Source organism: Phyllobates terribilis, unplaced genomic scaffold, assembly GCF_046119375.1.
Source record: "Phyllobates terribilis strain yellow unplaced genomic scaffold, ASM4611937v1 Scaffold_361__1_contigs__length_1927384, whole genome shotgun sequence".
In the NCBI taxonomy this organism is placed as follows: Eukaryota; Metazoa; Chordata; class Amphibia; order Anura; family Dendrobatidae; genus Phyllobates; species Phyllobates terribilis.
In genome coordinates this window covers 1170584-1197712 of record NW_027363121.1, presented here as the reverse complement: position 1 = coordinate 1197712, position 27129 = coordinate 1170584, and the positions used below count along the sequence as shown (strand labels likewise).

Below are 27129 nucleotides of genomic sequence, written 5' to 3'. Positions count from 1 at the left end.
TGTCATAATAGGCTCTGAGCCTTTATATACCTGTGCACAGCAGCAGCCACCTTCAGTCTGCTGCTGGACAGCCAGCAGCAGCAGCAGCGGGAGAGGTATGTAATCAGCAGCCCTCCTGCTAAGGGTAGACAGCTGCTCGTTCCACCCCACCCCCCGCCTTAATTGGTTCTCCTCCCTTCCAACGGTGTTGAGGCGAGTGGGAACAGCAGGGGGTGAAGGTGCTGTGTTTAAAGAGGTGGAGTTATGCAGATCTAAAACGCGTGGATTGCAGCAGCAGCAAGCCGAAAAGTGCAGGCATGTAAGGGATCTAGAGGTTGACAACATGTCTTCTTAACGGGAGTCCAGGAGCTCATCTCCACAAATGGACTTTTCAGGATCCTTGGGTGGCTCCGTAGTTTGAAACCAATTCTGGTTATCGCTTCTCGGCCTTTTGGCTAAGATCAAGTGTAGTATCTGTTCTTATCAGTTTAATATCTGATACGTCCCCTATCTGGGGACCATATATTAAATGGATTTTTAGAACAGGGAGATGGAAAAAGAGCTTGCTCTGTCCACTCCACGCATTGACCTGGTATTGCAGTATCTCCAGGACCGGTGCACCCCTTCTTTAATGCAGTTTCTAAAATCAGAAAGAATTGAATTCAATGTTTTTTGTTCATTTTGCTTGTTTGTCGGATTTTGGGATGGACTCTTTGGCTTTGCTTTTCTTCTCCTCATTGGATTTTTCATGTTCAAAGTTGCAGAAGCCAGATTACAAGCTCATTTTGGTTCAACTTCAGCAACTGTGCATTGCATTGCCATGTAATGTAATGCAATGCTATCTTTCTAGCTCTCCCTTTTTACTTCCTTTTGGATAAACAGACATATTAGGCAAGCATTTTGGAGCTTTCACCTAAATAACTACAGGTGGTGAGATAAGCTGCACAATATAATTGACCTTTCAGTATATTGTTGCACACACACCATCTATTTAGCAAATGCCCTTGTTATCAACAGCAGCCTTTTAAACTCACCTGAGCTAACAGGTATGTGCGCTGGTTACTCTGCTGCGCTTAAAATTTCTTTTTTGGTTTGCTACAATGCCTTTTCTGAAACGTTGTCTCCCTCTGCTGGAACACTGACTTCTTTCATTTAATGCCTGCAGACTATAAAAGAGAACCCAACCCAAAAAGTTTGGTTGATTAGTCTGTGGCATTCTGTTAAACTGTTGCTTATGGCGGTCTCTGTGAGCTTCTCAGCGACATTCAGCCAGCCAGGTATCCTGCCTGCAGTAGATGGAATGTGGCAATGGAACGCTGGCTGCGCGTGTCATAATAGGCTCTGAGCCTTTATATACCTGTGCACAGCAGCAGCCACCTTCAGTCTGCTGCTGGACAGCCAGCAGCAGCAGCAGCAGGAGAGGTATGTAATCAGCAGCCCTCCTGCTAAGGGTAGACAGCTGCTCGTTCCACCCCACCCCCCGCCTTAATTGGTTCTCCTCCCTTCCAACGGTGTTGAGGCGGGTGGGAACAGCAGGGGGTGAAGGTGCTGTGTTTAAAGAGGTGGAGATATGCAGATCTAAAACGCGTGGATTGCAGCAGCAGCAAGCCGAAAAGTGCAGGCATGTAAGGGATCTAGAGGTTGACAACATGTCTTCTTAACGGGAGTCCAGGAGCTCATCTCCACAAATGGACTTTTCAGGATCCTTGGGTGGCTCCGTAGTTTGAAACCAATTCTGGTTATCGCTTCTCGGCCTTTTGGCTAAGATCAAGTGTAGTATCTGTTCTTATCAGTTTAATATCTGATACGTCCCCTATCTGGGGACCATATATTAAATGGATTTTTAGAACAGGGAGATGGAAAAAGAGCTTGCTCTGTCCACTCCACGCATTGACCTGGTATTGCATTATCTCCAGGACCGGTGCACCCCTTCTTTAATGCAGTTTCTAAAATCAGAAAGAATTGAATTCAATGTTTTTTGTTCATTTTGCTTGTTTGTCGGATTTTGGGATGGACTCTTTGGCTTTGCTTTTCTTCTCCTCATTGGATTTTTCATGTTCAAAGTTGCAGAAGCCAGATTACAAGCTCATTTTGGTTCAACTTCAGCAACTGTGCATTGCATTGCCATGTAATGTAATGAAATGCAATCTTTCTAGCTCTCCCTTTTTACTTCCTTTTGGATAAACAGACATATTAGGCAAGCATTTTGGAGCTTTCACCTAAATAACTACAGGTGGTGAGATAAGCTGCACAATATAATTGACCTTTCAGTATATTGTTGCACACACACCATCTATTTAGCAAATGCCCTTGTTATCAACAGCAGCCTTTTAAACTCACCTGAGCTAACAGGTATGTGCGCTGGTTACTCTGCTGCGCTTAAAATTTCTTTTTTGGTTTGCTACAATGCCTTTTCTGAAACGTTGTCTCCCTCTGCTGGAACACTGACTTCTTTCATTTAATGCCTGCAGACTATAAAAGAGAACCCAACCCAAAAAGTTTGGTTGATTAGTCTGTGGCATTCTGTTAAACTGTTGCTTATGGCGGTCTCTGTGAGCTTCTCAGCGACATTCAGCCAGCCAGGTATCCTGCCTGCAGTAGATGGAATGTGGCAATGGAACGCTGGCTGCGCGTGTCATAATAGGCTCTGAGCCTTTATATACCTGCGCACAGCAGCAGCCACCTTCAGTCTGCTGCTGGACAGCCAGCAGCAGCAGCAGCAGGAGAGGTATGTAATCAGCAGCCCTCCTGCTAAGGGTAGACAGCTGCTCGTTCCACCCCACCCCCCGCCTTAATTGGTTCTCCTCCCTTCCAACGGTGTTGAGGCGGGTGGGAACAGCAGGGGGTGAAGGTGCTGTGTTTAAAGAGGTGGAGTTATGCAGATCTAAAACGCGTGGATTGCAGCAGCAGCAAGCCGAAAAGTGCAGGCATGTAAGGGATCTAGAGGTTGACAACATGTCTTCTTAACGGGAGTCCAGGAGCTCATCTCCAAAAATGAACTTTTCAGGATCCTTGGGTGGCTCCGTAGTTTGAAACCAATTCTGGTTATCGCTTCTCGGCCTTTTGGCTAAGATCAAGTGTAGTATCTGTTCTTATCAGTTTAATATCTGATACGTCCCCTATCTGGGGACCATATATTAAATGGATTTTTAGAACAGGGAGATGGAAAAAGAGCTTGCTCTGTCCACTCCACGCATTGACCTGGTATTGCAGTATCTCCAGGACTGGTGCACCCCTTATTTAATGCAGTTTCTAAAATCACAAAGTATTGAATTCAATGTTTTTTGTTCATTTTGCTTGTTTGTCGGATTTTGGGATGGACTCTTTGGCTTTGCTTTTCTTCTCCTCATTGGATTTTTCATGTTCAAAGTTGCAGAAGCCAGATTACAAGCTCATTTTGGTTCAACTTCAGCAACTGTGCATTGCATTGCCATGTAATGTAATGCAATGCTATCTTTCTAGCTCTCCCTTTTTACTTCCTTTTGGATAAACAGACATATTAGGCAAGCATTTTGGAGCTTTCACCTAAATAACTACAGGTGGTGAGATAAGCTGCACAATATAATTGACCTTTCAGTATATTGTTGCACACACACCATCTATTTAGCAAATGCCCTTGTTATCAACAGCAGCCTTTTAAACTCACCTGAGCTAACAGGTATGTGCGCTGGTTACTCTGCTGCGCTTAAAATTTCTTTTTTGGTTTGCTACAATGCCTTTTCTGAAACGTTGTCTCCCTCTGCTGGAACACTGACTTCTTTCATTTAATGCCGGCAGACTATAAAAGAGAACCCAACCCAAAAAGTTTGGTTGATTAGTCTGTGGCATTCTGTTAAACTGTTGCTTATGGCGGTCTCTGTGAGCTTCTCAGCGACATTCAGCCAGCCAGGTATCCTGCCTGCAGTAGATGGAATGTGGCAATGGAACGCTGGCTGCGCGTGTCATAATAGGCTCTGAGCCTTTATATACCTGTGCACAGCAGCAGCCACCTTCAGTCTGCTGCTGGACAGCCAGCAGCAGCAGCAGCAGGAGAGGTATGTAATCAGCAGCCCTCCTGCTAAGGGTAGACAGCTGCTCGTTCCACCCCACCCCCCGCCTTAATTGGTTCTCCTCCCTTCCAACGGTGTTGAGGCGGGTGGGAACAGCAGGGGGTGAAGGTGCTGTGTTTAAAGAGGTGGAGTTATGCAGATCTAAAACGCGTGGATTGCAGCAGCAGCAAGCCGAAAAGTGCAGGCATGTAAGGGATCTAGAGGTTGACAACATGTCTTCTTAACGGGAGTCCAGGAGCTCATCTCCACAAATGGACTTTTCAGGATCCTTGGGTGGCTCCGTAGTTTGAAACCAATTCTGGTTATCGCTTCTCGGCCTTTTGGCTAAGATCAAGTGTAGTATCTGTTCTTATCAGTTTAATATCTGATACGTCCCCTATCTGGGGACCATATATTAAATGGATTTTTAGAACAGGGAGATGGAAAAAGAGCTTGCTCTGTCCACTCCACGCATTGACCTGGTATTGCAGTATCTCCAGGACCGGTGCACCCCTTCTTTAATGCAGTTTCTAAAATCAGAAAGAATTGAATTCAATGCTTTTTGTTCATTTTGCTTGTTTGTCGGATTTTGGGATGGACTCTTTGGCTTTGCTTTTCTTCTCCTCATTGGATTTTTCATGTTCAAAGTTGCAGAAGCCACATTACAAGCTCATTTTGGTTCAACTTCAGCAACTGTGCATTGCATTGCCATGTAATGTAATGCAATGCTATCTTTCTAGCTCTCCCTTTTTACTTCCTTTTGGATAAACAGACATATTAGGCAAGCATTTTGGAGCTTTCACCTAAATAACTACAGGTGGTGAGATAAGCTGCACAATATAATTGACCTTTCAGTATATTGTTGCACACACACCATCTATTTAGCAAATGCCCTTGTTATCAACAGCAGCCTTTTAAACTCACCTGAGCTAACAGGTATGTGCGCTGGTTACTCTGCTGCGCTTAAAATTTCTTTTTTGGTTTGCTACAATGCCTTTTCTGAAACGTTGTCTCCCTCTGCTGGAACACTGACTTCTTTCATTTAATGCCTGCAGACTATAAAAGAGAACCCAACCCAAAAAGTTTGGTTGATTAGTCTGTGGCATTCTGTTAAACTGTTGCTTATGGCGGTCTCTGTGAGCTTCTCAGCGACATTCAGCCAGCCAGGTATCCTGCCTGCAGTAGATGGAATGTGGCAATGGAACGCTGGCTGCGCGTGTCATAATAGGCTCTGAGCCTTTATATACCTGTGCACAGCAGCAGCCACCTTCAGTCTGCTGCTGGACAGCCAGCAGCAGCAGCAGCAGGAGAGGTATGTAATCAGCAGCCCTCCTGCTAAGGGTAGACAGCTGCTCGTTCCACCCCACCCCCCGCCTTAATTGGTTCTCCTCCCTTCCAACGGTGTTGAGGCGGGTGGGAACAGCAGGGGGTGAAGGTGCTGTGTTTAAAGAGGTGGAGTTATGCAGATCTAAAACGCGTGGATTGCAGCAGCAGCAAGCCGAAAAGTGCAGGCATGTAAGGGATCTAGAGGTTGACAACATGTCTTCTTAACGGGAGTCCAGGAGCTCATCTCCACAAATGGACTTTTCAGGATCCTTGGGTGGCTCCGTAGTTTGAAACCAATTCTGGTTATCGCTTCTCGGCCTTTTGGCTAAGATCAAGTGTAGTATCTGTTCTTATCAGTTTAATATCTGATACGTCCCCTATCTGGGGACCATATATTAAATGGATTTTTAGAACAGGGAGATGGAAAAAGAGCTTGCTCTGTCCACTCCACGCATTGACCTGGTATTGCAGTATCTCCAGGACCGGTGCACCCCTTCTTTAATGCAGTTTCTAAAATCAGAAAGAATTGAATTCAATGTTTTTTGTTCATTTTGCTTGTTTGTCGGATTTTGGGATGGACTCTTTGGCTTTGCTTTTCTTCTCCTCATTGGATTTTTCATGTTCAAAGTTGCAGAAGCCACATTACAAGCTCATTTTGGTTCAACTTCAGCAACTGTGCATTGCATTGCCATGTAATGTAATGCAATGCTATCTTTCTAGCTCTCCCTTTTTACTTCCTTTTGGATAAACAGACATATTAGGCAAGCATTTTGGAGCTTTCACCTAAATAACTACAGGTGGTGAGATAAGCTGCACAATATAATTGACCTTTCAGTATATTGTTGCACACACACCATCTATTTAGCAAATGCCCTTGTTATCAACAGCAGCCTTTTAAACTCACCTGAGCTAACAGGTATGTGCGCTGGTTACTCTGCTGCGCTTAAAATTTCTTTTTTGGTTTGCTACAATGCCTTTTCTGAAACGTTGTCTCCCTCTGCTGGAACACTGACTTCTTTCATTTAATGCCTGCAGACTATAAAAGAGAACCCAACCCAAAAAGTTTGGTTGATTAGTCTGTGGCATTCTGTTAAACTGTTGCTTATGGCGGTCTCTGTGAGCTTCTCAGCGACATTCAGCCAGCCAGGTATCCTGCCTGCAGTAGATGGAATGTGGCAATGGAACGCTGGCTGCGCGTGTCATAATAGGCTCTGAGCCTTTATATACCTGTGCACAGCAGCAGCCACCTTCAGTCTGCTGCTGGACAGCCAGCAGCAGCAGGAGAGGTATGTATTCAGCAGCCCTCCTGCTAAGGGTAGACAGCTGCTCGTTCCACCCCACCCCCCGCCTTAATTGGTTCTCCTCCCTTCCAACGGTGTTGAGGCGGGTGGGAACAGCAGGGGGTGAAGGTGCTGTGTTTAAAGAGGTGGAGTTATGCAGATCTAAAACGCGTGGATTGCAGCAGCAGCAAGCCGAAAAGTGCAGGCATGTAAGGGATCTAGAGGTTGACAACATGTCTTCTTAACGGGAGTCCAGGAGCTCATCTCCACAAATGGACTTTTCAGGATCCTTGGGTGGCTCCGTAGTTTGAAACCAATTCTGGTTATCGCTTCTCGGCCTTTTGGCTAAGATCAAGTGTAGTATCTGTTCTTATCAGTTTAATATCTGATACGTCCCCTATCTGGGGACCATATATTAAATGGATTTTTAGAACAGGGAGATGGAAAAAGAGCTTGCTCTGTCCACTCCACGCATTGACCTGGTATTGCAGTATCTCCAGGACCGGTGCACCCCTTCTTTAATGCAGTTTCTAAAATCAGAAAGAATTGAATTCAATGTTTTTTGTTCATTTTGCTTGTTTGTCGGATTTTGGGATGGACTCTTTGGCTTTGCTTTTCTTCTCCTCATTGGATTTTTCATGTTCAAAGTTGCAGAAGCCAGATTACAAGCTCATTTTGGTTCAACTTCAGCAACTGTGCATTGCATTGCCATGTAATGTAATGCAATGCTATCTTTCTAGCTCTCCCTTTTTACTTCCTTTTGGATAAACAGACATATTAGGCAAGCATTTTGGAGCTTTCACCTAAATAACTACAGGTGGTGAGATAAGCTGCACAATATAATTGACCTTTCAGTATATTGTTGCACACACACCATCTATTTAGCAAATGCCCTTGTTATAAACAGCAGCCTTTTAAACTCACCTGAGCTAACAGGTATGTGCGCTGGTTACTCTGCTGCGCTTAAAATTTCTTTTTTGGTTTGCTACAATGCCTTTTCTGAAACGTTGTCTCCCTCTGCTGGAACACTGACTTCTTTCATTTAATGCCTGCAGACTACAAAAGAGAACCCAACCCAAAAAGTTTGGTTGATTAGTCTGTGGCATTCTGTTAAACTGTTGCTTATGGCGGTCTCTGTGAGCTTCTCAGCGACATTCAGCCAGCCAGGTATCCTGCCTGCAGTAGATGGAATGTGGCAATGGAACGCTGGCTGCGCGTGTCATAATAGGCTCTGAGCCTTTATATACCTGTGCACAGCAGCAGCCACCTTCAGTCTGCTGCTGGACAGCCAGCAGCAGCAGCAGCAGGAGAGGTATGTAATCAGCAGCCCTCCTGCTAAGGGTAGACAGCTGCTCGTTCCACCCCACCCCCCGCCTTAATTGGTTCTCCTCCCTTCCAACGGTGTTGAGGCGGGTGGGAACAGCAGGGGGTGAAGGTGCTGTGTTTAAAGAGGTGGAGTTATGCAGATCTAAAACGCGTGGATTGCAGCAGCAGCAAGCCGAAAAGTGCAGGCATGTAAGGGATCTAGAGGTTGACAACATGTCTTCTTAACGGGAGTCCAGGAGCTCATCTCCACAAATGGACTTTTCAGGATCCTTGGGTGGCTCCGTAGTTTGAAACCAATTCTGGTTATCGCTTCTCGGCCTTTTGGCTAAGATCAAGTGTAGTATCTGTTCTTATCAGTTTAATATCTGATACGTCCCCTATCTGGGGACCATATATTAAATGGATTTTTAGAACAGGGAGATGGAAAAAGAGCTTGCTCTGTCCACTCCACGCATTGACCTGGTATTGCAGTATCTCCAGGACCGGTGCACCCCTTCTTTAATGCAGTTTCTAAAATCAGAAAGAATTGAATTCAATGTTTTTTGTTCATTTTGCTTGTTTGTCGGATTTTGGGATGGACTCTTTGGTTTTGCTTTTCTTCTCCTCATTGGATTTTTCATGTTCAAAGTTGCAGAAGCCAGATTACAAGCTCATTTTGGTTCAACTTCAGCAACTGTGCATTGCATTGCCATGTAATGTAATGCAATGCTATCTTTCTAGCTCTCCCTTTTTACTTCCTTTTGGATAAACAGACATATTAGGCAAGCATTTTGGAGCTTTCACCTAAATAACTACAGGTGGTGAGATAAGCTGCACAATATAATTGACCTTTCAGTATATTGTTGCACACACACCATCTATTTAGCAAATGCCCTTGTTATCAACAGCAGCCTTTTAAACTCACCTGAGCTAACAGGTATGTGCGCTGGTTACTCTGCTGCGCTTAAAATTTCTTTTTTGGTTTGCTACAATGCCTTTTCTGAAACGTTGTCTCCCTCTGCTGGAACACTGACTTCTTTCATTTAATGCCTGCAGACTATAAAAGAGAACCCAACCCAAAAAGTTTGGTTGATTAGTCTGTGGCATTCTGTTAAACTGTTGCTTATGGCGGTCTCTGTGAGCTTCTCAGCGACATTCAGCCTGCCAGGTATCCTGCCTGCAGTAGATGGAATGTGGTAATGGAACGCTGGCTGCGCGTGTCATAATAGGCTCTGAGCCTTTATATACCTGTGCACAGCAGCAGCCACCTTCAGTCTGCTGCTGGACAGCCAGCAGCAGCAGCAGCAGGAGAGGTATGTAATCAGCAGCCCTCCTGCTAAGGGTAGACAGCTGCTCGTTCCACCCCACCCCCCGCCTTAATTGGTTCTCCTCCCTTCCAACGGTGTTGAGGCGGGTGGGAACAGCAGGGGGTGAAGGTGCTGTGTTTAAAGAGGTGGAGTTATGCAGATCTAAAACGCGTGGATTGCAGCAGCAGCAAGCCGAAAAGTGCAGGCATGTAAGGGATCTAGAGGTTGACAACATGTCTTCTTAACGGGAGTCCAGGAGCTCATCTCCACAAATGGACTTTTCAGGATCCTTGGGTGGCTCCGTAGTTTGAAACCAATTCTGGTTATCGCTTCTCGGCCTTTTGGCTTCGATCTTACAGCTTGTCTGTTTGGTTGTTGTCTATCTGGGTGCTTCCGGTACCCTCTCTCTCGGCCTGGGGGGATCGTTCCTCTTCGGAGGGACTTCACCCCCCTGCTGCTATAGGGAGAGAGGCTTAGTCCGGGAGCAACGGGAAGTGATCCCCTAAAAAGGCATATGCCTTTTTTTCTTTCCGTAGTTGGCGTCCTTTTTTTTCAAGAGATGCCGGCTGTGCTGTCATATGCATCGGGTGAACCCCGGATGAGAAATACAGTGCGAATTGACGTTTTGGAGAAGTTTCGCTGTGAGAAAAACATCCAGTATGTTTGCAACATCATCCTTCTTGGACTTCTGGGATTTAGTAGAGAGGACATCTTCTGCTTCCAGGACAACAAATCGAAAGGTACCTACACCATCACTTTTAGGAGTCAAGGGTGCTGCCAACAACTGGTCCAGAAAGTGAACGAAAATAGCCACATGGACGAAATGGAAGGTTTGATTTTTTCCTTATTATTTGTTTATGAAGAAGTCCAGATTGTGGTTCACTTCCCTAACCCTTTTGTGGAAGTGCTGGATATTTTGACTTTCTTGCGTCGCTATTGCGATGACGTGTCCTTTTTAGGAAAAATTAAAAATGCAGTTAATTTTTGGTGTGGGAAGCGGAGGTTCCTGGCACGATTAAAGAAGGATCCAACGGGAGTCGGAGGAACACAGCACCCTCCCTCCACCTTCACAATCGGGAAGAGCCGAGGATACCTCTTCTATCAAGGTATGCCCTTGTATTGTAGGAATTGTGGCACAATGGGGCATACCCAAGACGCTTGCCAGGAGAGGAGGGCTGCCCGTTGTAATAATTGCAGCCAGTATGGACACTTGACGAAAGACTGTCCTCACAAGAAACAGTGTAATCTGTGCGGGGAGGATGGACATGTATTCCGGAGTTGCCCCCAGAGAACCAAGGTACGGACATATGCAGAGGCAACTGGGGGTCCCTGGCGAAGCCAATCTCTAGCTCGCCCCTCAGTGTCCGTCGGGGAGGATCCCCTTGACAGGACTGAGCTAAGCTCTACTGGCCCCTCTGTAGTGGAGGTGGCAAAGAAGAAGCCCCCGCAAAAAGGGGACTATGGGCGGTCCGTCCAGGGACCGGAGCAGGGATGCTCTTCTGTTCGGGAGGGTGTCTCTGTGTCGATGGCCCCTGAAGATGTGTGTGTTTCTGGTGTGCTGGAGCAGGGTGCCCCCAGTATGTTGGCACTGGTGGGCCCTGCTGCGAAGGCCCCAGATGCTATTCAAGTGTTGAGCCAGCAGGACGCAGTGTGTTTTTCCCTAGGTGACGACCTCGAGAAGAGAGACCATGAGGCAGTAGTGGGAGAAGATTGCACTAGTGACCTACCTGAACCCAGCGGGAAAAAGATGCGTGCGGATGTCTGTCCGGATTCACCGGATGTTTCCTTGGGTGTCGGTGATTTGTGGCTGCAGGGAGCAGGAGCTGGATACCCGGTCACTGCCTCGGATCCAATGAACATTTCCTTTTCCCCGGAGTCAGGGATCTTGGAGGCACTGTTGGATCATAGTCCTGAACAGGTCAAGATGATTCTGGATGACTCCCTCCCACCTTGACTTTAATGCCGTCCATAAAATGCCTCTCACTGAATGTGAGATCTTTAAAGAGCCCTGTACGCAGGGCTGCTCTTTTTCAATATTTAGAGACTTTAGACTTTGATGTGTGTTTATTGCAGGAATGTGGACTACAACACTCAATTAATTATGACGAGCTTAAAAAGGATTGGAAGTCGGGACCGTCAGTGTGGTCCGGCTCAAATGTGAATAGGTCTGCTGGAGTGGGTTTGCTCTGTCGTGGTAATAACATCGTGTTTTCCTCTGTTACAGAGATTACACCAGGCAGGGCAATGTTAGTACATTTGCATATTAATAATTTTAGTTTTCGCATAATTAATGTGTCTGCTCCTCCCGACAAGCAAGAGCGCATCCAATTGTTTGAAATTTTGCCTGTATTTTGTGTTGGGTCTTCTCCCCTCCTGATAGGTGGGGATTTCAACTGCCTTAGTGTCGGCGAACAACGAGTAGGAGGGGACCCTCTCCGTAAGTTGGATAAGTCATGTTTTCTGCTAAAAAATTTTCAAACTGATTTTAAGCTATGCAATGCCTGGAGGTCTCTTTCACCGACGGGCCCAGGATTTACATGGTCCGGTCGGGGAGTGGCCTCTAGGATCGATTTTATGTTTTTATCTGTGGATTTTAAGCCGGTGATGTTTGATCTAATGTCTAATTTATTTTCCGATCACAAAATGTTAAAATTACAGTTAGAATACCAAGGAGAGCAGAGAATAAACAAAGGACTGTGGCGTTTGGGGACACATCTGCTGGAGGATCCTCAGATAAGGTCGGATTTTTGTACAGCCTACCAGGAATGGAGACAACATAGGCCTCCTTATATAAAAATGTTGTCTTGGTGGGAAAAGATTAAAAATAAAATTAGGCTTTTTTTTATCACGGCAGGGAGGAAGAAATCAAGACAGAAAAAACAATTTTTCTCAAATCTAAATACTAGGCTGCAGACACTTTATAAATTTAAAGAGATTGGGTTGGAGGTGGAGGAAGACATTGTCAGCCTAAAAACAGAAATACATACACTTTTGGAGCAGAAGGGGAGAGAGGTTATTTTTAATTCAAAGGTAAAGCAGTTAGAAGAAGATGAAAAATGTACACGCTTCTTTTTTAAAAAAGCAATGGAGAGGAAAGATGCGATTACTTGTTTAGGTGAAGAATCCACTATACAGGGCATTAAGAACGTGGCTTTTGATTTTTACCGACTCCTTTTTAGTGAGAAAAGTGTGGATGATTCCTTTTTACAAGATGCTCTTAATGTCCTAGATTTTAAGTTGAATCAGTCAGATCAGGAGTTTTTAATACGGGATTTTAGCTTAGAGGAACTTTTTAACATTTTTAAAAGTTTTTCAAAGGGCAAAGCTCCGGGAGCAGACGGTCTCCCCGTCGAATTTTATCTGACTTTCTGGGATATTTTAAAGGATGATCTTTTAGCACTTTTTAAGGAGGTTTTTAAGTGTAAACGGTTGCCCAAGGGATGGAGGAGGGGAATAGTGTCCTTGATCTTTAAAAAGAAAGGGGCTCGTGAGGACCTTGCAAATTGGAGGCCTATCACCCTCCTCAACATGGATTATAAAGTATTAGCCAAATTTATTGCATGCCGGCTTAAAATGATAATTGATAAGTTGATACAACCAGAACAAGTTTGTGGTGTACCGGGAAGGAGTATTGCGGAGGTGTTAAATGTCATAAGAGATGCAATATGGTATACTAGGGATCGTGGTCAGAATTTAGCCCTGTTGGCGCTGGACTTTGAGAAGGCGTTCGACAGGGTATCGCACAAGTATCTTTTTAGTGTTTTAAAGAAGATGGCGATCCCGGATTTTATCATGTCTCTAATTAAGATTTTGTATAAAGATTCATATTGTCAAATCTCTGTTAATGGCTTCTTAACAGGTGAAATACCGCTGGAATCCGGAGTGAAGCAGGGCTGCCCTTTGTCCCCGATCCTGTTTATTTGTGCTATGGAGCCTTTATTATGCCAAATTAGGAAAGATAAAGTGATCCGTGGGGTCCCTGTTCCGGGTGGAGGGGGGGCCCAAATTAAAGTCTTCGGGTATATGGACGATGTTACTGCCATCTGCACGGTCCTGCTTCCCTCCGGAGGGTGGTGAGGTGTACCAGTTTTTTTAGTCAGGCTTCAGGTTTTAAGTTGAATTTTAATAAAACTGAGTGTTTGACAATTGGTTCCTGGGATACAGTGGACCTACCAGCAGTCAAAATGAAGTGTGATAAAGTTAAAATTTTGGGCATTACTTTTAATAAAGAAAATGACGGGGTTGTGAGTTGGGGGGGGGGTCCAGGAGAAAATGGTGAAGAAACTATCCTTTTGGAATTTGCGTAGTTTGTCAATCGAAGGGAAAGTTCTAATTATTAAGTCTGTATTATTGCCAATGATGTTATATGTTGCAATTGTGTACCCTCCCTCCGACTTAATGCTCAAAAAGCTGACTCGCTGCATGTTTATATTTATTTGGGGCTCGAAGATGGAAAAAGTAAAACGCACAGAAATGTATAAAAGGCATCAAAATGGTGGAAAGGATGTCCCGGATTTGAGCATGTTTTTGTATATAAATTTCTTCTGTTTCTGTTTTAAGCTTCTTAATTCTAACAGTGTTTTTAGTCTGTTTTTAAAATATACTTGTGGTTATGTTTTTAAGAGATGGCTACGGCCATCCTTATCTTCGCCTGTTTTATTATGTCCCCCAAAGCATCTTATCATCTTAGAGAAAGTATGTAGAAATTATAAATTAAGAGACTTGGATACTGATATTCTTCAAGACCGAAGGAAATTGATAACTCATCTGAGAAGGGAAGAAAGAGTATCTGAAGTAATCAACTTTTCCTGGAGCAGATCCAAGCGAGTCTGGAGGAATGTGTTTGGAAAGTTTCTCGCAAATATTCATAAAGACCTTGCCTGGATGTCCGTCCACCAGTGCCTCCCAACTAGAGACTTTCATCACAGGAGAGGCCTGGCGGCGCGGGCAAAATGTCCTAGAGACTCGTGTGGAAGTGATGAGATGGTTTTACATCTGTTTTGGAACTGTTTTTATGCGCAAGAACTTTGGCGGAGACTGGGGGTGCTTTTGAAATGGGTTTGTGGTCTGAAAGACTTTTGTCACGAATATGTTTTATACGGACTTTTTAATTGCCCAACTTTACATCAAACCAAAATATGCTGGTGTATAATAAATTGTGCAAAAAGTGCTATGTGGAAAGTGAGGAATATTTTGTTGTTCAAACGTGACTGTATTTCCATTAATGATTGTATTAGAGTGGTTTTTAGCGAAATGTATATTTATTATTTGAAAGATGTCAAAGATGTGGGTAAACACGAAGCGAATAGAAGATGGTGCTTTTACATGTGGAATACTATTTTGTACTAATAATGTCTGTGGAAAGAGCTCTATTAACGCTGTAAATAAGAATAATGTGTTTTTGTACTTTTTTATATCTGAATAAATTTATGTTGAAACCTTATCTGTTCTTATCAGTTTAATATCTGATACGTCCCCTATCTGGGGACCATATATTAAATGGATTTTTAGAACAGGGAGATGGAAAAAGAGCTTGCTCTGTCCACTCCACGCATTGACCTGGTATTGCAGTATCTCCAGGACCGGTGCACCCCTTCTTTAATGCAGTTTCTAAAATCAGAAAGAATTGAATTCAATGTTTTTGTTCATTTTGCTTGTTTGTCGGATTTTGGGATGGACTCTTTGGCTTTGCTTTTCTTCTCCTCATTGGATTTTTCATGTTCAAAGTTGCAGAAGCCAGATTACAAGCTCATTTTGGTTCAACTTCAGCAACTGTGCATTGCATTGCCATGTAATGTAATGCAATGCTATCTTTCTAGCTCTCCCTTTTTACTTCCTTTTGGATAAACAGACATATTAGGCAAGCATTTTGGAGCTTTCACCTAAATAACTACAGGTGGTGAGATAAGCTGCACAATATAATTGACCTTTCAGTATATTGTTGCACACACACCATCTATTTAGCAAATGCCCTTGTTATCAACAGCAGCCTTTTAAACTCACCTGAGCTAACAGGTATGTGCGCTGGTTACTCTGCTGCGCTTAAAATTTCTTTTTTGGTTTGCTACAATGCCTTTTCTGAAACGTTGTCTCCCTCTGCTGGAACACTGACTTCTTTCATTTAATGCCTGCAGACTATAAAAGAGAACCCAACCCAAAAAGTTTGGTTGATTAGTCTGTGGCATTCTGGTAAACTGTTGCTTATGGCGGTCTCTGTGAGCTTCTCAGCGACATTCAGCCAGCCAGGTATCCTGCCTGCAGTAGATGGAATGTGGCAATGGAACGCTGGCTGCGCGTGTCATAATAGGCTCTGAGCCTTTATATACCTGTGCACAGCAGCAGCCACCTTCAGTCTGCTGCTGGACAGCCAGCAGCAGCAGCAGCAGGAGAGGTATGTAATCAGCAGCCCTCCTGCTAAGGGTAAACAGCTGCTCGTTCCACCCCACCCCCCGCCTTAATTGGTTCTCCTCCCTTCCAACGGTGTTGAGGCGGGTGGGAACAGCAGGGGGTGAAGGTGCTGTGTTTAAAGAGGTGGAGTTATGCAGATCTAAAACGCGTGGATTGCAGCAGCAGCAAGCCGAAAAGTGCAGGCATGTAAGGGATCTAGAGGTTGACAACATGTCTTCTTAACGGGAGTCCAGGAGCTCATCTCCACAAATGGACTTTTCAGGATCCTTGGGTGGCTCCGTAGTTTGAAACCAATTCTGGTTATCGCTTCTCGGCCTTTTGGCTAAGATCAAGTGTAGTATCTGTTCTTATCAGTTTAATATCTGATACGTCCCCTATCTGGGGACCATATATTAAATGGATTTTTAGAACAGGGAGATGGAAAAAGAGCTTGCTCTGTCCACTCCACGCATTGACCTGGTATTGCAGTATCTCCAGGACCGGTGCACCCCTTCTTTAATGCAGTTTCTAAAATCAGAAAGAATTGAATTCAATGTTTTTTGTTCATTTTGCTTGTTTGTCGGATTTTGGGATGGACTCTTTGGCTTTGCTTTTCTTCTCCTCATTGGATTTTTCATGTTCAAAGTTGCAGAAGCCAGATTACAAGCTCATTTTGGTTCAACTTCAGCAACTGTGCATTGCATTGCCATGTAATGTAATGCAATGCTATCTTTCTAGCTCTCCCTTTTTACTTCCTTTTGGATAAACAGACATATTAGGCAAGCATTTTGGAGCTTTCACCTAAATAACTACAGGTGGTGAGATAAGCTGCACAATATAATTGACCTTTCAGTATATTGTTGCACACACACCATCTATTTAGCAAATGCCCTTGTTATCAACAGCAGCCTTTTAAACTCACCTGAGCTAACAGGTATGTGCGCTGGTTACTCTGCTGCGCTTAAAATTTCTTTTTTGGTTTGCTACAATGCCTTTTCTGAAACGTTGTCTCCCTCTGCTGGAACACTGACTTCTTTCATTTAATGCCTGCAGACTATAAAAGAGAACCCAACCCAAAAAGTTTGGTTGATTAGTCTGTGGCATTCTGTTAAACTGTTGCTTATGGCGGTCTCTGTGAGCTTCTCAGCGACATTCAGCCAGCCAGGTATCCTGCCTGCAGTAGATGGAATGTGGCAATGGAACGCAGGCTGCGCGTGTCATAATAGGCTCTGAGCCTTTATATACCTGTGCACAGCAGCAGCCACCTTCAGTCTGCTGCTGGACAGCCAGCAGCAGCAGCAGCAGGAGAGGTATGTAATCAGCAGCCCTCCTGCTAAGGGTAGACAGCTGCTCGTTCCACCCCACCCCCCGCCTTAATTGGTTCTCCTCCCTTCCAACGGTGTTGAGGCGGGTGGGAACAGCAGGGGGTGAAGGTGCTGTGTTTAAAGAGGTGGAGTTATGCAGATCTAAAACGCGTGGATTGCAGCAGCAGCAAGCCGAAAAGTGCAGGCATGTAAGGGATCTAGAGGTTGACAACATGTCTTCTTAACGGGAGTCCAGGAGCTCATCTCCACAAATGGACTTTTCAGGATCCTTGGGTGGCTCCGTAGTTTGAAACCAATTCTGGTTATCGCTTCTCGGCCTTTTGGCTAAGATCAAGTGTAGTATCTGTTCTTATCAGTTTAATATCTGATACGTCCCCTATCTGGGGACCATATATTAAATGGATTTTTAGAACAGGGAGATGGAAAAAGAGCTTGCTCTGTCCACTCCACGCATTGACCTGGTATTGCAGTATCTCCAGGACCGGTGCACCCCTTCTTTAATGCAGTTTCTTAAATCAGAAAGAATTGAATTCAATGTTTTTTGTTCATTTTGCTTGTTTGTCGGATTTTGGGATGGACTCTTTGGCTTTGCTTTTCTTCTCCTCATTGGATTTTTCATGTTCAAAGTTGCAGAAGCCAGATTACAAGCTCATTTTGGTTCAACTTCAGCAACTGTGCATTGCATTGCCATGTAATGTAATGCAATGCTATCTTTCTAGCTCTCCCTTTTTACTTCCTTTTGGATAAACAGACATATTAGGCAAGCATTTTGGAGCTTTCACCTAAATAACTACAGGTGGTGAGATAAGCTGCACAATATAATTGACCTTTCAGTATATTGTTGCACACACACCATCTATTTAGCAAATGCCCTTGTTATCAACAGCAGCCTTTTAAACTCACCTGAGCTAACAGGTATGTGCGCTGGTTACTCTGCTGCGCTTAAAATTTCTTTTTTGGTTTGCTACAATGCCTTTTCTGAAACGTTGTCTCCCTCTGCTGGAACACTGACTTCTTTCATTTAATGCCTGCAGACTATAAAAGAGAACCCAACCCAAAAAGTTTGGTTGATTAGTCTGTGGCATTCTGTTAAACTGTTGCTTATGGCGGTCTCTGTGAGCTTCTCAGCGACATTCAGCCAGCCAGGTATCCTGCCTGCAGTAGATGGAATGTGGCAATGGAACGCTGGCTGCGTGTGTCATAATAGGCTCTGAGCCTTTATATACCTGTGCACAGCAGCAGCCACCTTCAGTCTGCTGCTGGACAGCCAGCAGCAGCAGCAGCAGGAGAGGTATGTAATCAGCAGCCCTCCTGCTAAGGGTAGACAGCTGCTCGTTCCACCCCACCCCCCGCCTTAATTGGTTCTCCTCCCTTCCAACGGTGTTGAGGCGGGTGGGAACAGCAGGGGGTGAAGGTGCTGTGTTTAAAGAGGTGGAGTTATGCAGATCTAAAACGCGTGGATTGTAGCAGCAGCAAGCCGAAAAGTGCAGGCATGTAAGGGATCTAGAGGTTGACAACATGTCTTCTTAACGGGAGTCCAGGAGCTCATCTCCACAAATGGACTTTTCAGGATCCTTGGGTGGCTCCGTAGTTTGAAACCAATTCTGGTTATCGCTTCTCGGCCTTTTGGCTAAGATCAAGTGTAGTATCTGTTCTTATCAGTTTAATATCTGATACGTCCCCTATCTGGGGACCATATATTAAATGGATTTTTAGAACAGGGAGATGGAAAAAGAGCTTGCTCTGTCCACTCCACGCATTGACCTGGTATTGCAGTATCTCCAGGACCGGTGCACCCCTTCTTTAATGCAGTTTCTAAAATCAGAAAGAATTGAATTCAATGTTTTTTGTTCATTTTGCTTGTTTGTCGGATTTTGGGATGGACTCTTTGGCTTTGCTTTTCTTCTCCTCATTGGATTTTTCATGTTCAAAGTTGCAGAAGCCAGATTACAAGCTCATTTTGGTTCAACTTCAGCAACTGTGCATTGCATTGCCATGTAATGTAATGCAATGCTATCTTTCTAGCTCTCCCTTTTTACTTCCTTTTGGATAAACAGACATATTAGGCAAGCATTTTGGAGCTTTCACCTAAATAACTACAGGTGGTGAGATAAGCTGCACAATATAATTGACCTTTCAGTATATTGTTGCACACACACCATCTATTTAGCAAATGCCCTTGTTATCAACAGCAGCCTTTTAAACTCACCTGAGCTAACAGGTATGTGCGCTGGTTACTCTGCTGCGCTTAAAATTTCTTTTTTGGTTTGCTACAATGCCTTTTCTGAAACGTTGTTTCCCTCTGCTGGAACACTGACTTCTTTCATTTAATGCCTGCAGACTATAAAAGAGAACCCAACCCAAAAAGTTTGGTTGATTAGTCTGTGGCATTCTGTTAAACTGTTGCTTATGGCGGTCTCTGTGAGCTTCTCAGCGACATTCAGCCAGCCAGGTATCCTGCCTGCAGTAGATGGAATGTGGCAATGGAACGCTGGCTGCGCGTGTCATAATAGGCTCTGAGCCTTTATATACCTGTGCACAGCAGCAGCCACCTTCAGTCTGCTGCTGGACAGCCAGCAGCAGCAGCAGCAGGAGAGGTATGTAATCAGCAGCCCTCCTGCTAAGGGTAGACAGCTGCTCGTTCCACCCCACCCCCCGCCTTAATTGGTTCTCCTCCCTTCCAACGGTGTTGAGGCGGGTGGGAACAGCAGGGGGTGAAGGTGCTGTGTTTAAAGAGGTGGAGTTATGCAGATCTAAAACGCGTGGATTGCAGCAGCAGCAAGCCGAAAAGTGCAGGCATGTAAGGGATCTAGAGGTTGACAACATGTCTTCTTAACGGGAGTCCAGGAGCTCATCTCCACAAATGGACTTTTCAGGATCCTTGGGTGGCTCCGTAGTTTGAAACCAATTCTGGTTATCGCTTCTCGGCCTTTTGGCTAAGATCAAGTGTAGTATCTGTTCTTATCAGTTTAATATCTGATACGTCCCCTATCTGGGGACCATATATTAAATGGATTTTTAGAACAGGGAGATGGAAAAAGAGCTTGCTCTGTCCACTCCACGCATTGACCTGGTATTGCAGTATCTCCAGGACCGGTGCACCCCTTCTTTAATGCAGTTTCTAAAATCAGAAAGAATTGAATTCAATGTTTTTTGTTCATTTTGCTTGTTTGTCGGATTTTGGGATGGACTCTTTGGCTTTGCTTTTCTTCTCCTCATTGGATTTTTCATGTTCAAAGTTGCAGAAGCCAGATTACAAGCTCATTTTGGTTCAACTTCAGCAACTGTGCATTGCATTGCCATGTAATGTAATGCAATGCTATCTTTCTAGCTCTCCCTTTTTACTTCCTTTTGGATAAACAGACATATTAGGCAAGCATTTTGGAGCTTTCACCTAAATAACTACAGGTGGTGAGATAAGCTGCACAATATAATTGACCTTTCAGTATATTGTTGCACACACACCATCTATTTAGCAAATGCCCTTGTTATCAACAGCAGCCTTTTAAACTCACCTGAGCTAACAGGTATGTGCGCTGGTTACTCTGCTGCGCTTAAAATTTCTTTTTTGGTTTGCTACAATGCCTTTTCTGAAACGTTGTCTCCCTCTGCTGGAACACTGACTTCTTTCATTTAATGCCTGCAGACTATAAAAGAGAACCCAACCCAAAAAGTTTGGTTGATTAGTCTGTGGCATTCTGTTAAACTGTTGCTTATGGCGGTCTCTGTGAGCTTCTCAGCGACATTCAGCCAGCCAGGTATCCTGCCTGCAGTAGATGGAATGTGGCAATGGAACGCTGGCTGCGCATGTCATAATAGGCTCTGAGCCTTTATATACCTGTGCACAGCAGCAGCCACCTTCAGTCTGCTGCTGGACAGCCAGCAGCAGCAGCAGCAGGAGAGGTATGTAATCAGCAGCCCTCCTGCTAAGGGTAGACAGCTGCTCGTTCCACCCCACCCCCCACCTTAATTGGTTCTCCTCCCTTCCAACGGTGTTGAGGCGGGTGGGAACAGCAGGGGGTGAAGGTGCTGTGTTTAAAGAGGTGGAGTTATGCAGATCTAAAACGCGTGGATTGCAGCAGCAGCAAGCCGAAAAGTGCAGGCATGTAAGGGATCTAGAGGTTGACAACATGTCTTCTTAACGGGAGTCCAGGAGCTCATCTCCACAAATGGACTTTTCAGGATCCTTGGGTGGCTCCGTAGTTTGAAACCAATTCTGGTTATCGCTTCTCGGCCTTTTGGCTAAGATCAAGTGTAGTATCTGTTCTTATCAGTTTAATATCTGATACGTCCCCTATCTGGGGACCATATATTAAATGGATTTTTAGAACAGGGAGATGGAAAAAGAGCTTTCTCTGTCCACTCCACGCATTGACCTGGTATTGCAGTATCTCCAGGACCGGTGCACCCCTTCTTTAATGCAGTTTCTAAAATCAGAAAGAATTGAATTCAATGTTTTTTGTTCATTTTGCTTGTTTGTCGGATTTTGGGATGGACTCTTTGGCTTTGCTTTTCTTCTCCTCATTGGATTTTTCATGTTCAAAGTTGCAGAAGCCAGATTACAAGCTCATTTTGGTTCAACTTCAGCAACTGTGCATTGCATTGCCATGTAATGTAATGCAATGCTATCTTTCTAGCTCTCCCTTTTTACTTCCTTTTGGATAAACAGACATATTAGGCAAGCATTTTGGAGCTTTCACCTAAATAACTACAGGTGGTGAGATAAGCTGCACAATATAATTGACCTTTCAGTATATTGTTGCACACACACCATCTATTTAGCAAATGCCCTTGTTATCAACAGCAGCCTTTTAAACTCACCTGAGCTAACAGGTATGTGCGCTGGTTACTCTGCTGCGCTTAAAATATCTTTTTTGGTTTGCTACAATGCCTTTTCTGAAACGTTGTCTCCCTCTGCTGGAACACTGACTTCTTTCATTTAATGCCTGCAGACTATAAAAGAGAACCCAACCCAAAAAGTTTGGTTGATTAGTCTGTGGCATTCTGTTAAACTGTTGCTTATGGCGGTCTCTGTGAGCTTCTCAGCGACATTCAGCCAGCCAGGTATCCTGCCTGCAGTAGATGGAATGTGGCAATGGAACGCTGGCTGCGCGTGTCATAATAGGCTCTGAGCCTTTATATACCTGTGCACAGCAGCAGCCACCTTCAGTCTGCTGCTGGACAGCCAGCAGCAGCAGCAGCAGGAGAGGTATGTAATCAGCAGCCCTCCTGCTAAGGGTAGACAGCTGCTCGTTCCACCCCACCCCCCGCCTTAATTGGTTCTCCTCCCTTCCAACGGTGTTGAGGCGGGTGGGAACAGCAGGGGGTGAAGGTGCTGTGTTTAAAGAGGTGGAGTTATGCAGATCTAAAACGCGTGGATTGCAGCAGCAGCAAGCCGAAAAGTGCAGGCATGTAAGGGATCTAGAGGTTGACAACATGTCTTCTTAACGGGAGTCCAGGAGCTCATCTCCACAAATGGACTTTTCAGGATCCTTGGGTGGCTCCGTAGTTTGAAACCAATTCTGGTTATCGCTTCTCGGCCTTTTGGCTAAGATCAAGTGTAGTATCTGTTCTTATCAGTTTAATATCTGATACGTCCCCTATCTGGGGACCATATATTAAATGGATTTTTAGAACAGGGAGATGGAAAAAGAGCTTGCTCTGTCCACTCCACGCATTGACCTGGTATTGCAGTATCTCCAGGACCGGTGCACCCCTTCTTTAATGCAGTTTCTAAAATCAGAAAGAATTGAATTCAATGTTTTTTGTTCATTTTGCCTGTTTGTCGGATTTTGGGATGGACTCTTTGGCTTTGCTTTTCTTCTCCTCATTGGATTTTTCATGTTCAAAGTTGCAGAAGCCAGATTACAAGCTCATTTTGGTTCAACTTCAGCAACTGTGCATTGCATTGCCATGTAATGTAATGCAATGCTATCTTTCTAGCTCTCCCTTTTTACTTCCTTTTGGATAAACAGACATATTAGGCAAGCATTTTGGAGCTTTCACCTAAATAACTACAGGTGGTGAGATAAGCTGCACAATATAATTGACCTTTCAGTATATTGTTGCACACACACCATCTATTTAGCAAATGCCCTTGTTATCAACAGCAGCCTTTTAAACTCACCTGAGCTAACAGGTATGTGCGCTGGTTACTCTGCTGCGCTTAAAATTTCTTTTTTGGTTTGCTACAATGCCTTTTCTGAAACGTTGTCTCCCTCTGCTGGAACACTGACTTCTTTCATTTAATGCCTGCAGACTATAAAAGAGAACCCAACCCAAAAAGTTTGGTTGATTAGTCTGTGGCGTTCTGTTAAACTTTTGCTTATGGCGGTCTCTGTGAGCTTCTCAGCGACATTCAGCCAGCCAGGTATCCTGCCTGCAGTAGATGGAATGTGGCAATGGAACGCTGGCTGCGCGTGTCATAATAGGCTCTGAGCCTTTATATACCTGTGCACAGCAGCAGCCACCTTCAGTCTGCTGCTGGGCAGCCAGCAGCAGCAGCAGCAGGAGAGGTATGTAATCAGCAGCCCTCCTGCTAAGGGTAGACAGCTGCTCGTTCCACCCCACCCCCCGCCTTAATTGGTTCTCCTCCCTTCCAACGGTGTTGAGGCGGGTGGGAACAGCAGGGGGTGAAGGTGCTGTGTTTAAAGAGGTGGAGTTATGCAGATCTAAAACGCATGGATTGCAGCAGCAGCAAGCCGAAAAGTGCAGGCATGTAAGGGATCTAGAGGTTGACAACATGTCTTCTTAACGGGAGTCCAGGAGCTCATCTCCACAAATGGACTTTTCAGGATCCTTGGGTGGCTCCGTAGTTTGAAACCAATTCTGGTTATCGCTTCTCGGCCTTTTGGCTAAGATCAAGTGTAGTATCTGTTCTTATCAGTTTAATATCTGATACGTCCCCTATCTGGGGACCATATATTAAATGGATTTTTAGAACAGGGAGATGGAAAAAGAGCTTGCTCTGTCCACTCCACGCATTGACCTGGTATTGCAGTATCTCCAGGACCGGTGCACCCCTTCTTTAATGCAGTTTCTAAAATCAGAAAGAATTGAATTCAATGTTTTTTGTTCATTTTGCTTGTTTGTCGGATTTTGGGATGGACTCTTTGGCTTTGCTTTTCTTCTCCTCATTGGATTTTTCATGTTCAAAGTTGCAGAAGCCAGATTACAAGCTCATTTTGGTTCAACTTCAGCAACTGTGCATTGCATTGCCATGTAATGTAATGCAATGCTATCTTTCTAGCTCTCCCTTTTTACTTCCTTTTGGATAAACAGACATATTAGGCAAGCATTTTGGAGCTTTCACCTAAACAACTACAGGTGGTGAGATAAGCTGCACAATATAATTGACCTTTCAGTATATTGTTGCACACACACCATCTATTTAGCAAATGCCCTTGTTATCAACAGCAGCCTTTTAAACTCACCTGAGCTAACAGGTATGTGCGCTGGTTACTCTGCTGCGCTTAAAATTTCTTTTTTGGTTTGCTACAATGCCTTTTCTGAAACGTTGTCTCCCTCTGCTGGAACACTGACTTCTTTCATTTAATGCCTGCAGACTATAAAAGAGAACCCAACCCAAAAAGTTTGGTTGATTAGTCTGTGGCATTCTGTTAAACTGTTGCTTATGGCGGTCTCTGTGAGCTTCTCAGCGACATTCAGCCAGCCAGGTATCCTGCCTGCAGTAGATGGAATGTGGCAATGGAACGCTGGCTGCGCGTGTCATAATAGGCTCTGAGCCTTTATATACCTGTGCACAGCAGCAGCCACCTTCAGTCTGCTGCTGGACAGCCAGCAGCAGCAGCAGGAGAGGTATGTAATCAGCAGCCCTCCTGCTAAGGGTAGACAGCTGCTCGTTCCACCCCACCCCCCGCCTTAATTGGTTCTCCTCCCTTCCAACGGTGTTGAGGCGGGTGGGAACAGCAGGGGGTGAAGGTGCTGTGTTTAAAGAGGTGGAGTTATGCAGATCTAAAACGCGTGGATTGCAGCAGCAGCAAGCCGAAAAGTGCAGGCATGTAAGGGATCTAGAGGTTGACAACATGTCTTCTTAACGGGAGTCCAGGAGCTCATCTCCACAAATGGACTTTTCAGGATCCTTGGGTGGCTCCGTAGTTTGAAACCAATTCTGGTTATCGCTTCTCGGCCTTTTGGCTAAGATCAAGTGTAGTATCTGTTCTTATCAGTTTAATATCTGATACGTCCCCTATCTGGGGACCATATATTAAATGGATTTTTAGAACAGGGAGATGGAAAAAGAGCTTGCTCTGTCCACTCCACGCATTGACCTGGTATTGCAGTATCTCCAGGACCGGTGCACCCCTTCTTTAATGCAGTTTCTAAAATCAGAAAGAATTGAATTCAATGTTTTTTGTTCATTTTGCTTGTTTGTCGGATTTTGGGATGGACTCTTTGGCTTTGCTTTTCTTCTCCTCATTGGATTTTTCATGTTCAAAGTTGCAGAAGCCAGATTACAAGCTCATTTTGGTTCAACTTCAGCAACTGTGCATTGCATTGCCATGTAATGTAATGCAATGCTATCTTTCTAGCTCTCCCTTTTTACTTCCTTTTGGATAAACAGACATATTAGGCAAGCATTTTGGAGCTTTCACCTAAATAACTACAGGTGGTGAGATAAGCTGCACAATATAATTGACCTTTCAGTATATTGTTGCACACACACCATCTATTTAGCAAATGCCCTTGTTATCAACAGCAGCCTTTTAAACTCACCTGAGCTAACAGGTATGTGCGCTGGTTACTCTGCTGCGCTTAAAATTTCTTTTTTGGTTTGCTACAATGCCTTTTCTGAAACGTTGTCTCCCTCTGCTGGAACACTGACTTCTTTCATTTAATGCCTGCAGACTATAAAAGAGAACCCAACCCAAAAAGTTTGGTTGATTAGTCTGTGGCATTCTGTTAAACTGTTGCTTATGGCGGTCTCTGTGAGCTTCTCAGCGACATTCAGCCAGCCAGGTATCCTGCCTGCAGTAGATGGAATGTGGCAATGGAACGCTGGCTGCGCGTGTCATAATAGGCTCTGAGCCTTTATATACCTGTGCACAGCAGCAGCCACCTTCAGTCTGCTGCTGGACAGCCAGCAGCAGCAGCAGCAGGAGAGGTATGTAATCAGCAGCCCTCCTGCTAAGGGTAGACAGCTGCTCGTTCCACCCCACCCCCCGCCTTAATTGGTTCTCCTCCCTTCCAACGGTGTTGAGGCGGGTGGGAACAGCAGGGGGTGAAGGTGCTGTGTTTAAAGAGGTGGAGTTATGCAGATCTAAAACGCGTGGATTGCAGCAGCAGCAAGCCGAAAAGTGCAGGCATGTAAGGGATCTAGAGGTTGACAACATGTCTTCTTAACGGGAGTCCAGGAGCTCATCTCCACAAATGGACTTTTCAGGATCCTTGGGTGGCTCCGTAGTTTGAAACCAATTCTGGTTATCGCTTCTCGGCCTTTTGGCTAAGATCAAGTGTAGTATCTGTTCTTATCAGTTTAATATCTGATACGTCCCCTATCTGGGGACCATATATTAAATGGATTTTTAGAACAGGGAGATGGAAAAAGAGCTTGCTCTGTCCACTCCACGCATTGACCTGGTATTGCAGTATCTCCAGGACCGGTGCACCCCTTCTTTAATGCAGTTTCTAAAATCAGAAAGAATTGAATTCAATGTTTTTTGTTCATTTTGCTTGTTTGTCGGATTTTGGGATGGACTCTTTGGCTTTGCTTTTCTTCTCCTCATTGGATTTTTCATGTTCAAAGTTGCAGAAGCCAGATTACAAGCTCATTTTGGTTCAACTTCAGCAACTGTGCATTGCATTGCCATGTAATGTAATGCAATGCTATCTTTCTAGCTCTCCCTTTTTACTTCCTTTTGGATAAACAGACATATTAGGCAAGCATTTTGGAGCTTTCACCTAAATAACTACAGGTGGTGAGATAAGCTGCACAATATAATTGACCTTTCAGTATATTGTTGCACACACACCATCTATTTAGCAAATGCCCTTGTTATCAACAGCAGCCTTTTAAACTCACCTGAGCTAACAGGTATGTGCGCTGGTTACTCTGCTGCGCTTAAAATTTCTTTTTTGGTTTGCTACAATGCCTTTTCTGAAACGTTGTCTCCCTCTGCTGGAACACTGACTTCTTTCATTTAATGCCTGCAGACTATAAAAGAGAACCCAA

At 44.5% G+C, this 27129-nt stretch overlaps 17 non-coding genes across 17 annotated transcripts; all 17 read left to right on the top strand.

The window, feature by feature from the left end:
* Nucleotides 1-414: 414 nt before the first annotated feature.
* LOC141222438 (U2 spliceosomal RNA) lies at nucleotides 415-605 on the top strand. The gene has a single exon (XR_012290209.1). It is a non-coding gene; the product is annotated as a U2 spliceosomal RNA (small nuclear RNA).
* A 1115-nt stretch (nucleotides 606-1720) lies between these two features.
* On the top strand, nucleotides 1721-1911 carry LOC141222341 (U2 spliceosomal RNA). Its single transcript, XR_012290129.1, has one exon. It is a non-coding gene; the product is annotated as a U2 spliceosomal RNA (small nuclear RNA).
* A 1115-nt stretch (nucleotides 1912-3026) lies between these two features.
* Nucleotides 3027-3217, top strand: LOC141222737 (U2 spliceosomal RNA). Its single transcript, XR_012290493.1, has one exon. It is a non-coding gene; the product is annotated as a U2 spliceosomal RNA (small nuclear RNA).
* Nucleotides 3218-4332: 1115 nt separating this feature from the next.
* LOC141222437 (U2 spliceosomal RNA) lies at nucleotides 4333-4523 on the top strand. Its single transcript, XR_012290208.1, has one exon. It is a non-coding gene; the product is annotated as a U2 spliceosomal RNA (small nuclear RNA).
* Nucleotides 4524-5638: 1115 nt separating this feature from the next.
* LOC141222435 (U2 spliceosomal RNA) lies at nucleotides 5639-5829 on the top strand. Its single transcript, XR_012290206.1, has one exon. It is a non-coding gene; the product is annotated as a U2 spliceosomal RNA (small nuclear RNA).
* Nucleotides 5830-6938: 1109 nt separating this feature from the next.
* Nucleotides 6939-7129, top strand: LOC141222434 (U2 spliceosomal RNA). The gene has a single exon (XR_012290205.1). It is a non-coding gene; the product is annotated as a U2 spliceosomal RNA (small nuclear RNA).
* A 1115-nt stretch (nucleotides 7130-8244) lies between these two features.
* LOC141222433 (U2 spliceosomal RNA) lies at nucleotides 8245-8435 on the top strand. Its single transcript, XR_012290204.1, has one exon. It is a non-coding gene; the product is annotated as a U2 spliceosomal RNA (small nuclear RNA).
* A 6203-nt stretch (nucleotides 8436-14638) lies between these two features.
* Nucleotides 14639-14821, top strand: LOC141222844 (U2 spliceosomal RNA). The gene has a single exon (XR_012290590.1). It is a non-coding gene; the product is annotated as a U2 spliceosomal RNA (small nuclear RNA).
* Nucleotides 14822-15935: 1114 nt separating this feature from the next.
* On the top strand, nucleotides 15936-16126 carry LOC141222432 (U2 spliceosomal RNA). Its single transcript, XR_012290203.1, has one exon. It is a non-coding gene; the product is annotated as a U2 spliceosomal RNA (small nuclear RNA).
* Nucleotides 16127-17241: 1115 nt separating this feature from the next.
* On the top strand, nucleotides 17242-17432 carry LOC141222431 (U2 spliceosomal RNA). The gene has a single exon (XR_012290202.1). It is a non-coding gene; the product is annotated as a U2 spliceosomal RNA (small nuclear RNA).
* A 1115-nt stretch (nucleotides 17433-18547) lies between these two features.
* Nucleotides 18548-18738, top strand: LOC141222430 (U2 spliceosomal RNA). The gene has a single exon (XR_012290201.1). It is a non-coding gene; the product is annotated as a U2 spliceosomal RNA (small nuclear RNA).
* A 1115-nt stretch (nucleotides 18739-19853) lies between these two features.
* On the top strand, nucleotides 19854-20044 carry LOC141222429 (U2 spliceosomal RNA). The gene has a single exon (XR_012290200.1). It is a non-coding gene; the product is annotated as a U2 spliceosomal RNA (small nuclear RNA).
* Nucleotides 20045-21159: 1115 nt separating this feature from the next.
* Nucleotides 21160-21350, top strand: LOC141222804 (U2 spliceosomal RNA). Its single transcript, XR_012290556.1, has one exon. It is a non-coding gene; the product is annotated as a U2 spliceosomal RNA (small nuclear RNA).
* A 1115-nt stretch (nucleotides 21351-22465) lies between these two features.
* LOC141222428 (U2 spliceosomal RNA) lies at nucleotides 22466-22656 on the top strand. The gene has a single exon (XR_012290199.1). It is a non-coding gene; the product is annotated as a U2 spliceosomal RNA (small nuclear RNA).
* Nucleotides 22657-23771: 1115 nt separating this feature from the next.
* Nucleotides 23772-23962, top strand: LOC141222427 (U2 spliceosomal RNA). Its single transcript, XR_012290198.1, has one exon. It is a non-coding gene; the product is annotated as a U2 spliceosomal RNA (small nuclear RNA).
* A 1112-nt stretch (nucleotides 23963-25074) lies between these two features.
* On the top strand, nucleotides 25075-25265 carry LOC141222426 (U2 spliceosomal RNA). The gene has a single exon (XR_012290197.1). It is a non-coding gene; the product is annotated as a U2 spliceosomal RNA (small nuclear RNA).
* Nucleotides 25266-26380: 1115 nt separating this feature from the next.
* On the top strand, nucleotides 26381-26571 carry LOC141222424 (U2 spliceosomal RNA). The gene has a single exon (XR_012290195.1). It is a non-coding gene; the product is annotated as a U2 spliceosomal RNA (small nuclear RNA).
* The last annotated feature ends 558 nt before the right edge of the window (nucleotides 26572-27129 follow it).